Raw genomic sequence first — 10,489 nt, forward strand, 5'->3', positions numbered from 1 at the left:
CAAAAGAAAGAAGTGGGGAGGAGTGTGAGGGTAAAAAAAGGAAGTCTCTGGAAACATCCAGAAAGAGGAGAGGAGAGGAGAGAGAAAGAAAGAAAGCAGAGCTGGAGTGCTGTGAATGACTGTCCTTTGGGTGTGGCATGACTGCTGCACCCGTGAACTTATAGCAGCAGGGGCCAGCAGCACAGGACAGGGCAATCAACTGTCCATCATGAATGGGGGAAGGGCTTATAAAGCTCCACCCCCTCGAAGGAGCAAGGAGAGGGGAGTCACATTCTTCATTGGTGTGTTCATTGCCTCCACACAAGCAAATAACCATGGACCTGTGCTCATTCAAGCAATCCTGAGTGAATTCAGGGGAACACACACACACACACACACACACACACACACACACACACATAAAGTAAGAGGGGGACATGGAAAGGTAAAGGGTTTGGGTGGAAGGGGAGAAGGATAAGAGAGGATAATTAGAAGAGGATAATATGAGAGGTGTTTAACCAAGAACAGTGTGGTGTGTGTGTGTGTGTGTGTGTGTGTGTGTGTGTCTGTGTGTGTGTGTCTGTGTGTGTGTCTGTGTGTGTGTCTGTGTGTGTGTCTGTGTGTGTGTGTCTGTGTGTGTGTCTGTGTGTGTCTCTGTGTGTGTCTCTGTGTGTGTGTCTCTGTGTGTGTCTCTGTGTGTGTGTCTGTCTGTGTGTGTGTCTGTCTGTGTGTGTCTCTGTGTGTGTCTCTGTGTGTGTCTCTGTGTGTGTCTGTGTGTGTGTCTCTGTGTGTGTGTCTGTGTGTGTGTCTGTGTGTCTGTGTGTGTGTCTGTGTGTGTGTGTCTGTGTGTAAAAAGATAAGCATAATGTTCAAAAACAAAGGGAACAGTTTAATGTGTGTGCTAGTGTCCTGCAGCTGCTCTAACAAACTGACACAGACAGAGTGAGCAGCAACCTATCCACTCACAACTCTGGAGGAGTCCAATACAGAACCCAGAGGGCCAGAGGGCCATGCTCTCACCAAAGGCTCCTGAGGAGAACCCATCCTTGCCTCTTCCAGTTCCCTGAGCTCTGTCTCTGGCTTAGTCTTCATATGACCTTCTCTTGTATTTCTCCCTCCCTGTGTCCAAAGCTCTCTTACTTAAGAAAGACAGTGATATTGATTTCGGGAATCACCGTTGGGCTTTGAGTGTGAAATGTGCCCCACTAGGCTTGTGGGTTCCAATACTCAGTCCCTAGAGGGTAGCAGGACCTGGGAAGATTTCATAGTCTTTAGGAGATGGAGCCTTGCTTGAGGAAGTGAGTCACAGGGGTGAACCTTGAGGTTTTATAGCCCAGTCTTACTTCCTGCTCACTCTTTGCTTTTGGGGGTGTGGATGTAATCGAACTAGTGAGCTCCTGACACCATGACTTCCAACAACAATGAACTGTAGACCCCAGAATTATAAAGCAAAATTAATTCTTTTTCCCTTGAGTTGCTTTTCTAGGGCATTTTATCACAGCAATAGAAAAGCAACTAGCACAGTCAACCCTCAGCTCAAATCCTGTCAGCAAAGACCTTATTTCCAAATAAGGCCACATTGGTGGATCCCACTGGACTTGACTCTAGAGTAACCCTCAGCCACTACAGGATGCAAGTATTTAGAAAAAGAGTCTTTAGCTCAACTTCATATCCAAGGAACCTTTTAAAGCCAGTTTTGTGGGCTGTATGCTTGACTTGGGCATCATTGTGTTGAGGGTAAGGGGCAGCCACAATAAACTAACATCAATTAACTCTCAGAAGGATGAGTGCTCTGGAATGGGAATCTCAGAATGAAGGCTCATCAGCCTGGGCCTCATTTCTATGCTACTGTGACCAAGCACCCTCTCTTCAGTGCCAGAAAATTCTGTACCCAGCAGTACCTCGGTTCTGGCCAAAGTGGTTACCCTGAAGCCTGTAAGGACTTAAAAATATTTACTGTGAGAAAAATCAAGACTTTAAATTACCAGGACATGAGAAGTGACTTGAAATATCCACCTTACAAATCTGTTCCCTTTTTTTAAAGATTTATTTATTTATTAAATATAAGTACACTGTAGCTATCTTCAGACACACCAGAAGAGGGCATCAGATTCCATTACAGATGGTTATGAGCCACCATATGGTTGCTGGGATTTGAACTCAGGACCTCTGGAAGAGCAGTCAGTGCTCTTAACCACAGAGCCATCTCTCAGCCCCCTACAAATCTGTTCTTCAGGCAGTCTTACAACCAGCTCATTGAGTACAGGGTGAATGGAAGTCTGGTTGCGTAGGAACGCTTAGTAGGGCCTCAGTAAACATGTGTGAACCAGATGGGTAGCTGCGTCAGCATCCCCAAGCTGTGTTGTCTGACCTTTTCTAAAAAGCCATCAATAGATGTCTGCTTACCCATATAGAATACTAATAATACGAACAAAGAAAACAATCCCAAGTCTAGCTCTGTGAACCAACATGCTTGACTACAGCTATTTATGGGAACATAGAGAACTTATGGGCAGCTTTATCTCTGAAGATAGTCTATGTCCCCCCAGCACCCATGGGTCCAGTCTTGTATAGTCCTTGTATGGGTAAGTATCTAATACTGAGAGTTCACAAAGGCAGTGGCCATGCCATGCCAGAGGATGCCACTCCACAGTGGGCTGCATTGTGACTCTCTGGCTAGCAAGGACCTGCAGCTCTGACTCTGAATAGCATCAACGCTGTTCAGTGGGCTTTCAAATCACAGCCATACCTAAGGGCTGTTCCCTTTACAGCTTAAAAGCAGAGCAAAGAAGAATAGGGGAGAGGGAGGCCATCAGGGTTTGCAAAGTTCTCAGTGTAAACACCCTCGGGAGGAAGAAACCCTGTGGTCGTAACCTGTCACCCTAGGAAAGACAGCTCAGGGCTCAAAATGACAGCAGTCCATGAAGAGCAGAGGGTCAGAGGCTGTGCACCATGAATGCTGACAATGTCTCAAAGCATGAGTTCTGATGCCTAAATACAGCTAAATAGGTCAGAGAAATGGCTCAGTGGTTAAGAGCACAGACTGTTCTTGCAAAGGACCCTGCAGTCCTAGTCTTGTTGGTAGCTCACACCTCCCTGTAACTCCAGCTCCAGAGGTCCTGCACCTTCTTCTGGCCTTGAAAGACACCCAAACTTACATACACATGCACATGTGTACACACACACACACACAAACACGCGCGCGTGCGCGCGCACACACGTTTTTAAAATTAAATAAATCCCTAAAAATGAGCAAAAATACAGGGCAGATAGCATTTGCAAATTTCTAGGGAAAGAATACAGGGGTTTTTACCTCACATGTGGGTCTGCACTCCTGTTTCAACAGCAGGCAAGTGACTCTATCTCTCTGTGCCTCCGTTTCCTCAACTCTAAAGTGAGAGACGCAATCTACAGCCACTGAAGCTGAAGGGTAGGTATGAAGCACGTTAAGCACTTTGAATCCTAGAAGCACAATTTAAATGCAATGTATTTTTTGTGAGAAAGGCACAGAAGAAACCTTATTTATTCCACAGTTCGCCTGAAGCACGGTCAGAATGGGGCATCATTCTGACAAGAACATCAATCCCACTGCCTCAGGCCTGCATTATAGTTCTGAAATTGTAGGTTTCTTCCCCAGATGAGAATAATGCTTTTAACACAGACACCATGTTTAAGACATGATTCAAGGACTTTGTTATTAGAGAAGAAATACTCCTTGTATATTTAGCATAAAGCAGGACAGAGTACAGAGGAAAAAATGACTCCAGATGCAGGATTTTGCATCTCCTGATCACATCAAAATTGCATCATAGTTTTCAATGACAATGCCAACATTTTAAATTTTTTGACATTGTGTAGTATATACACGCACATGCATATGCATGTGCATGTGTGCACTTGCCACAGCATACATGTGGAGGTCAAAGGACAACTTTGGGGAGTCAGTTATCTCCTTCCACTTGGGTCCCAGGGACTGAGCCTTATCTCTTGGGCTTGGTAGCAAACACCTTTATCTGCTGAGCCATCTAGCTGGTCCCCAGTCTAGCAATTTTAAAAGTAACATGCAGGGAGGGGAAAGTTGGCTCAGTGGTTAAGGGTACTGGCTGCTTTCCCAAAAGACCTGAGTTCAATTCCCAGCACCTACGTGGTGGTTCACAACCACCTGTAACTCCAGTTCCAGGGGATCTGGAACCTTCTTTTGGACACCATGGACACACCAGGACACACAGACATGCATACAGACAAAACACCCATACAATAGAAGAAGGAGGAGGGGGGAGAAAAGAAGAAGAGAAGAAGAAGAGGAGGAGGAGGAGGAGGGGAGAGGAGGAGGAAGAAGAAAAAGAAGAAGAGGAAGAAGAAGGAGAAGGAGAAGGAGAAGGAGAAGAAGAAGAAGAAGAAATAATAATAATACAGAGACTTGTGTATCTGGGAGGGGCTGCTACACGGCCACTATGCTGTAAAGTCCCTGTGGGAGACTGCAGGTCCTCTCTGTGCCCTGTCATCTCTTCTGTAATGGTGACAGCCTGAGATGGGGGCTCCCCTGTGGATGGGGGGTCCATGGGACAGTCATGGGAGCACTAGTGGTGCCTTGTCTTCTGAGGGCAGAGTCCAGGAAGATGGAGTGTCTTCCTTCCCTTCTCTCAGTGCACATGAGTGTCTGCTGAACTTATATGAAAACTGACTGAGGACTTGCAGAATGTGCAGAGGGGGGAGTCCTGGTTGAGAAGCTCTAACCACTCTGCATGCTTTATCCCAGCTCCCAAAGAAAACAACACCAGAGTCCCCTCAGAGATGAGACTGAGGCTCCAAGAAGACAAAGTTGAATGCTTAATATTTTATTTTTTTCTCCATCTTTTTCTCTCCCTCCCTCTCCCTTCCTCCCTCTCTTTCCTTCCTTTCTTACTCTTTTCTTTCCTCCTCCCACCTTCTCAGTCCTTTCATTCCTTCCCTCCTCCCTTCCTGCTTCTCCTCCTTCCTTCTCCTTCCTTCTCCTCCTCCTCTTCCTCCTCCTTCTCTGTCTTCTTTCCTTCCTTTCTTCTCTTCTCCCCCTACTCTCTCCTTGTCTCCCCTCACTTATATTTTCTTTCATTTCCCTTCATTTCTTCCTCTTAAACATCCTTCTCAGTCAAGGTCTTTTGTAAAAGCAGAAGTCCTGTTGCCCCAGAGCATTGAGTCAAGGGACTGAGTGATGCTCTAGAAGTTAGATAAGGGCCATTGCCTGAGGAATAGTTTGGTCTACAGTCTCTGAAAGACCTGAGCTCCTGCTAGGGACCCACAAAAACCAAAGGACCTGCTGCAGTGAGGGAGTGGAGAAGGGGCAGGGAAAGAGAGCCACAGAGAAAGATGGGGCATAGATGCTCCAGAGAGGCACTGGGGGTTGGGACACTCCATCCACTGTTCTCCCATACACACATGCACAGCCAGCCTATATTTAGACTTTCTTTAACTCTGAATTCAACCTTTTTGCCTTCCCATATTTAGTTCATAGTGAGCAGGTTACAGGCAAAGACCTTCTCTGGCCCTGACACCAGGCAGTGCTTTGCAAGCTGCTGAAGCAGGACTCCAGATCCAACCTCGCTTCTCATCTCCCTATCCAAGAGACCAGCAAACAGGGGAGTCAGAGTCACTCTGGGGAACACAAGAGCCACCCTGGGGAGTACCGGAGTTTCTAGGGAGCTACCTTGAAGCCCTCTAAGAAGGAAGGCAGGCAACAAGACTAGGTGGCTTTTTGAGGCAGCAGAGAGTTGAGCTCTTGCCTGGGAATCTCATGCAACCAAGACCAAAAGAGCATCTTGTCTCAAGTTCTCCAGACCACAGCCTCAGGCACAAGGAGGTGCTGGGTGATCTTTTCCAGTCCCAAGCCAGAAGAGGGGCCGTAGAGAGGCATAATCTAATGGGCACAGTTAGAGAGCTCGTTTGCCACATTGGCATGAAGTCAAGACACAGGAACAGCTGTGGGTGTTGAACTCTGTGAACCTGAGGTAGAAGAATGATTTCTCCTAGGTTTGAGAAAGTTGCCCTGGGCCAGGAGCTGAGCCAACATTTCAGAATAAAAGTCTCAGTGTTCCCTTCTAGAATCCATCTAACTTGCTTAAGCATGTGCTGATCTCAGATGTGCTCAGGAGGTCTGTGGGCCAGGGCCCACAAAGCTGGCCCTACAGTGGCACTGACACCCACTGCCAAGACAAAATAGAGGCATATTGAAGTTCTCCTCATTTCTGGATTTACTCAATTCACTGGTGACCCAGATGACAACACATTTTCCTGATCTTGATGCTATCCTGAAAAAGGTTTTATCACCTAAGCAAATATATATATATATATATATATATATATATATATATATATATATATATATATATATATATATATCAGGAGTATGTATCTTTATGCAAACAAAAACACCAAGGTTATTTCCCCACTTCCTGTTCTATTAGATTTTAGTGTATCTGGCTTTGCATTGAGGTCTTTGATTTCCCAGAGACTGACTCACCAACCACAGTGAGCACAGGCTGGACCTAGGCCCCTGCACATATGTAACAGATGAGCAGCCTAGTCCTCATGTGTGTTCCCCAACAATCTAGAGCAGAGGCTGTCCCTGAGCCTGTTGCCTGCCTGCCTGCCTGTGGATCCTGTACCCCTAAATGGACTGCCTTGTTTGTCCTCAGTGGGAGAGGATGTGCCTAGTCCCACAGAGACTTGATGCGCAGAGGGAGTCGGGGATGGGGGATGTTAGTGGAGGGGCGACACCCCGAGGGGTACTTCCCATTTTCAAAAGAGAAGGGGAAGGTGGAGTGGGGAGGACTTGTGTGAAGGGATACTGGGAGGAGAGGAAGGGCTGACGTTGGGTTGTAAAATGAATAATTTTTTAAAGGCTAAAGCTTTGTATCCCCTCAAATGTCGTACGTGGAAGCCCTAACCTCCGGTGTGGAGGTATCTGGAGATGGAGCTTGTGAGGATGACCGGAGTTAGATGAGGTAGCACAGGAGTGGCTTCACGGTGGCACTTGTGCTCTTGTAAGAGAGTCCATCTCTCTCCGAGTACACACCAAAAGGGGGTCATGCTAGCACACGGGGAGATGGCAGCCACCCACAAGTAAGAGGAGAGAGACCTTGGAGTGAAACCTACCTGTCTAGCGGAACCTTGACCTTGGACACCTCGGCCTCTGGAACTGGCAGGTGCAAATGCCTGGTCTTTGGTTACTTCGTCGGGCTGCCCCAGGTAACGGATAATGCGGCAATAGTCCCAATCCACAATGGCTCCACAGGATTTTTTTTCCAGCTTCACCATGGTGTGAAAGTGAAGCTTATTCAGTTAGTGAGTGTACTTTGAAATTTGAATTTTGATCTGTCCCCGGGCTAGCAGTATTTACGGTGCTTTCTTTCGAGGGCCTGGCAGCAGCGGGTTGCCTCGGCTTGCAGCCTGCTGGGTGTGTTATTCTGTAGTTTATTATGAATGGGCTTGTGTGAGTTGATTTTGCCCAGCTGCCAGCCACTGGGAGTGTTCTGAGCACATTTATGGTGGATCAGGCTAAGCCAAGGGGTTCTGCGGGTTAACAGTCTTAGATGCGTCTTTTGACTTGGAGTCGCAATGGGTCTTTCAGGACATAATGTCGTCATGAACCATCGGAATACACACAGATACTTCTTACCAAAACTCTTGAAGTAACCTGTCATAGGTGTGCAAAATAAATAAATAAATATGCTTCTCTTTATAAATAGTTTATCAGCTTTTAAAGTGACCATTAATATTTAAGTTGCTTTCCAAGAAATGCCGGTACGTGCGTGTAATATCGGGACACATTCTCAGCAGAGCTCTCGGCTGCTGGGGTCTTTAAGGGATCTAAGCTACTGAGGGTGCTCAACACCTTGGGACAACTGCCTTGACCCTCTCTACCGTGTGAACCCCTGTCTGTGAACTTATCTATCTATAGGACCTCAACATCTAATATTTTATCATGCTATTCTTCTTATTGATTTATTGCACTGTTTTTTTTTTTGGTTTTTGGTTTTTTGTTTTTTGGGGTTTTTTTTGTTTTTTGTTTTTTGTTTTTGTTTTTTTGTAGTCCAGGTTCTTTATTTCCTTTGTGTCCATTAGACCATGAGTCTGTATGGAGTGGGCCCCAGCAGCTCAGGCTCCTTCCCGTTAGTCCTCACAAAGTGGGCTTCTCTGGGAGGTGCAGGTTGGCGCTTCAGCTGAACCCAGGTGCCCTTCTCTTTGGCTTCCTTTTCCTTCTGATCGTTCTCCTTCACCCGCTTCAGGAAGCTGTCTCTGCTCTTCGAGTGCTTGATGTGCTCAATTCGCACATTGATCCTCTTGGCCAGAATCTTGCCTTTAACTTGCTTGTTTACAATGATGCCCACGGCATGCTGGGTGACATTGTAGACTCTTCCGGTTTTGCCATGGTAACACTTATGGGGCATTCCTTTTTGAACAGTGCCCATTCCCTTGATGTCTACAATATCACCCTTCTTGTAGATTCGCATGTATGTGGCCAAAGGAATGACTCCATGTTTCCTAAAAGGTCTAGAGAACATATACCGAGTACCCCTCCTCTTTCCTTTTGTGTTCGTCATTTTGGCGAGTTACTGGAAGATGGCTGCCCCGGCCTATTGCACTGTTTTTAATAATTTGTGTGTGCACCTCCATGTGTGTGCCGCTGTGAGTGAGCCTGTGCGGGAGGGCGGTGATCAGAAAAGACTATGGATCATCCTCCACTACCTGTCTCTGCTTTTTTCCTTTAGAAAGGCCTCTCTCTGAATCTAAGCCCCATGTTTTGTCACCTTGGCAACCCTCCCTTCTGGTCCAGGGTCACAGACATTTGCAGGGATATGTGACCTGCTATGTAGGTGCAGGAATACAAACTCTGGTCTTCATGATTGCTGAGAAAGCACTCTGAATCCCCGAGCCGTCTCTCCAGCCCCACATCATGATAATTTCGACTTACGACATGTACCCAAAAGACTATATTAATTCTGTGATTTGGGACATGTGTCTTTTTAAAAGACATCAACTTTAGAGTCCCCGGAGCGTTTTCCACGCAAGCGTCTGGAAGACGTTGAGTTAGAGAACTGGCCTGATCTAACCTTTTTTCAGAGAAAGCACAATGAAGTAGAACCTGAGATTTCTTTCAAACCATTTATACAAAATGCCCCTTTCCCACAGCGCCATGTATTATTTGACTGTGAGCATTACCTGCCCGCGTCCAGCATCTTATTCTGCGGCTCTGTCTTGATAGCTAGCCTCTTCGTCAGATCACAGGCTGCCACAGTGTGCTCGAGAATGGATATAGACAACCTTCGACCTCACTGTGAAATATCTGACCTACCATTTACATATAAAGGAAATTTTCATCGATATCCTCAATAGCGTACACTGAAAGATCAGAAAAAAAAGGATAGAATTGGCTACCCCAAAGACATGAGACTTTTGGCCCCCATTCGCGTCCCCAAGACTGTTTTAGAGATCCCCATGGGGGTGTGTCCCCTTGGGCCTTCCTTCCCTATGCTGTACCCTCAGCCTCAGAATCTTCCTCCCTCATGGTCTGTCCCTCTCAACCACATAATGCCGGGACCTAGAAAAACCACAGTGAAAAGGTCTTCGAAGGTTACTCATCAAACGGCCAGGGAGGTGGAGACATTGGCTTGCAGAGGTGAGAAGTGGCTGTCCAAGGTCTTTGGTGAGCTCAAGGTCGAGCCAGGGCTTGCATCCTGCACCCCAACTTCAGTCTAATGTCCACTCCCCTGCCCCAAGCCATTATCTGCCTCCTACCCCCACCCCCCAGCCCCCACCCCACACCCCTGCGTGGCCTGGCCCTGTATGACAGCCATGATGGCTGGCCCTGCTGCTCACCGTTGCAACTGGCCAGGACATCCTCTCCAGGATGTTTCATTTAGGTAATCAGCGTGTTAGTCATTTAATTGAATGGGAAGACACAACCACCACCCTGGCCCTTCAATTACTTCAGAGCATCCTGTTCCCCTGGCGTTTGAACGCCTCCTCCCTCCCCTGCTCCACTCAGCATCCGCCCACCTTTCCAGCAAGGGATACGGTTTCCACCAGAGCATCTTCCCAGGAAAGCAGCCAGTGTGAGAATGGGTGGCACGGCTATTTAAAAACTCCTTCTCTGCATGAGGAGACAGAGCTAACTCCGGGCTCATGATTCATGGATCCCATCACCCAGGCACGCTCTTGAATGCAACTCCAAAAGCAGAAGGAGCAGTTCGCAGTGAGAAAACAGCCCACTGAGGCTTTCCAGTTCAACACGGCAAAAGCTTAATTAGCACCTACTGTGTACGTGTCCTGCTGTGATGGGAAAACAAAAGACAAGGCTGTATTATCTCTGGCTTCCAAGGAGCAGGTAGTTTGGGTAAGCAGAAAAAGGTGTGTAAACAAACAGAGTGTGTTGATGCCGTTCTAATTACTAACTTAAGCCAGCAAGTCTTAAGCAAGCCCAGGGTAGATGGGGTGGATGAGGTAAGGACAGGCTCCTGAGCCTGGGACGCAC

At 47.1% G+C, this 10,489-nt stretch overlaps 1 pseudogene; it reads right to left on the reverse strand.

Moving 5' to 3' along the window:
* Positions 1–8,075: 8,075 nt before the first annotated feature.
* On the reverse strand, positions 8,076–8,592 carry LOC134480302 (large ribosomal subunit protein eL21-like; annotated as a pseudogene).
* Positions 8,593–10,489: the final 1,897 nt, after the last annotated feature.

Source organism: Rattus norvegicus, chromosome 9, assembly GCF_021556685.1.
Source record: "Rattus norvegicus strain SHRSP/BbbUtx chromosome 9, alternate assembly SHRSP_T2T, whole genome shotgun sequence".
NCBI classification, from domain to species: domain Eukaryota; kingdom Metazoa; phylum Chordata; class Mammalia; order Rodentia; family Muridae; genus Rattus; species Rattus norvegicus.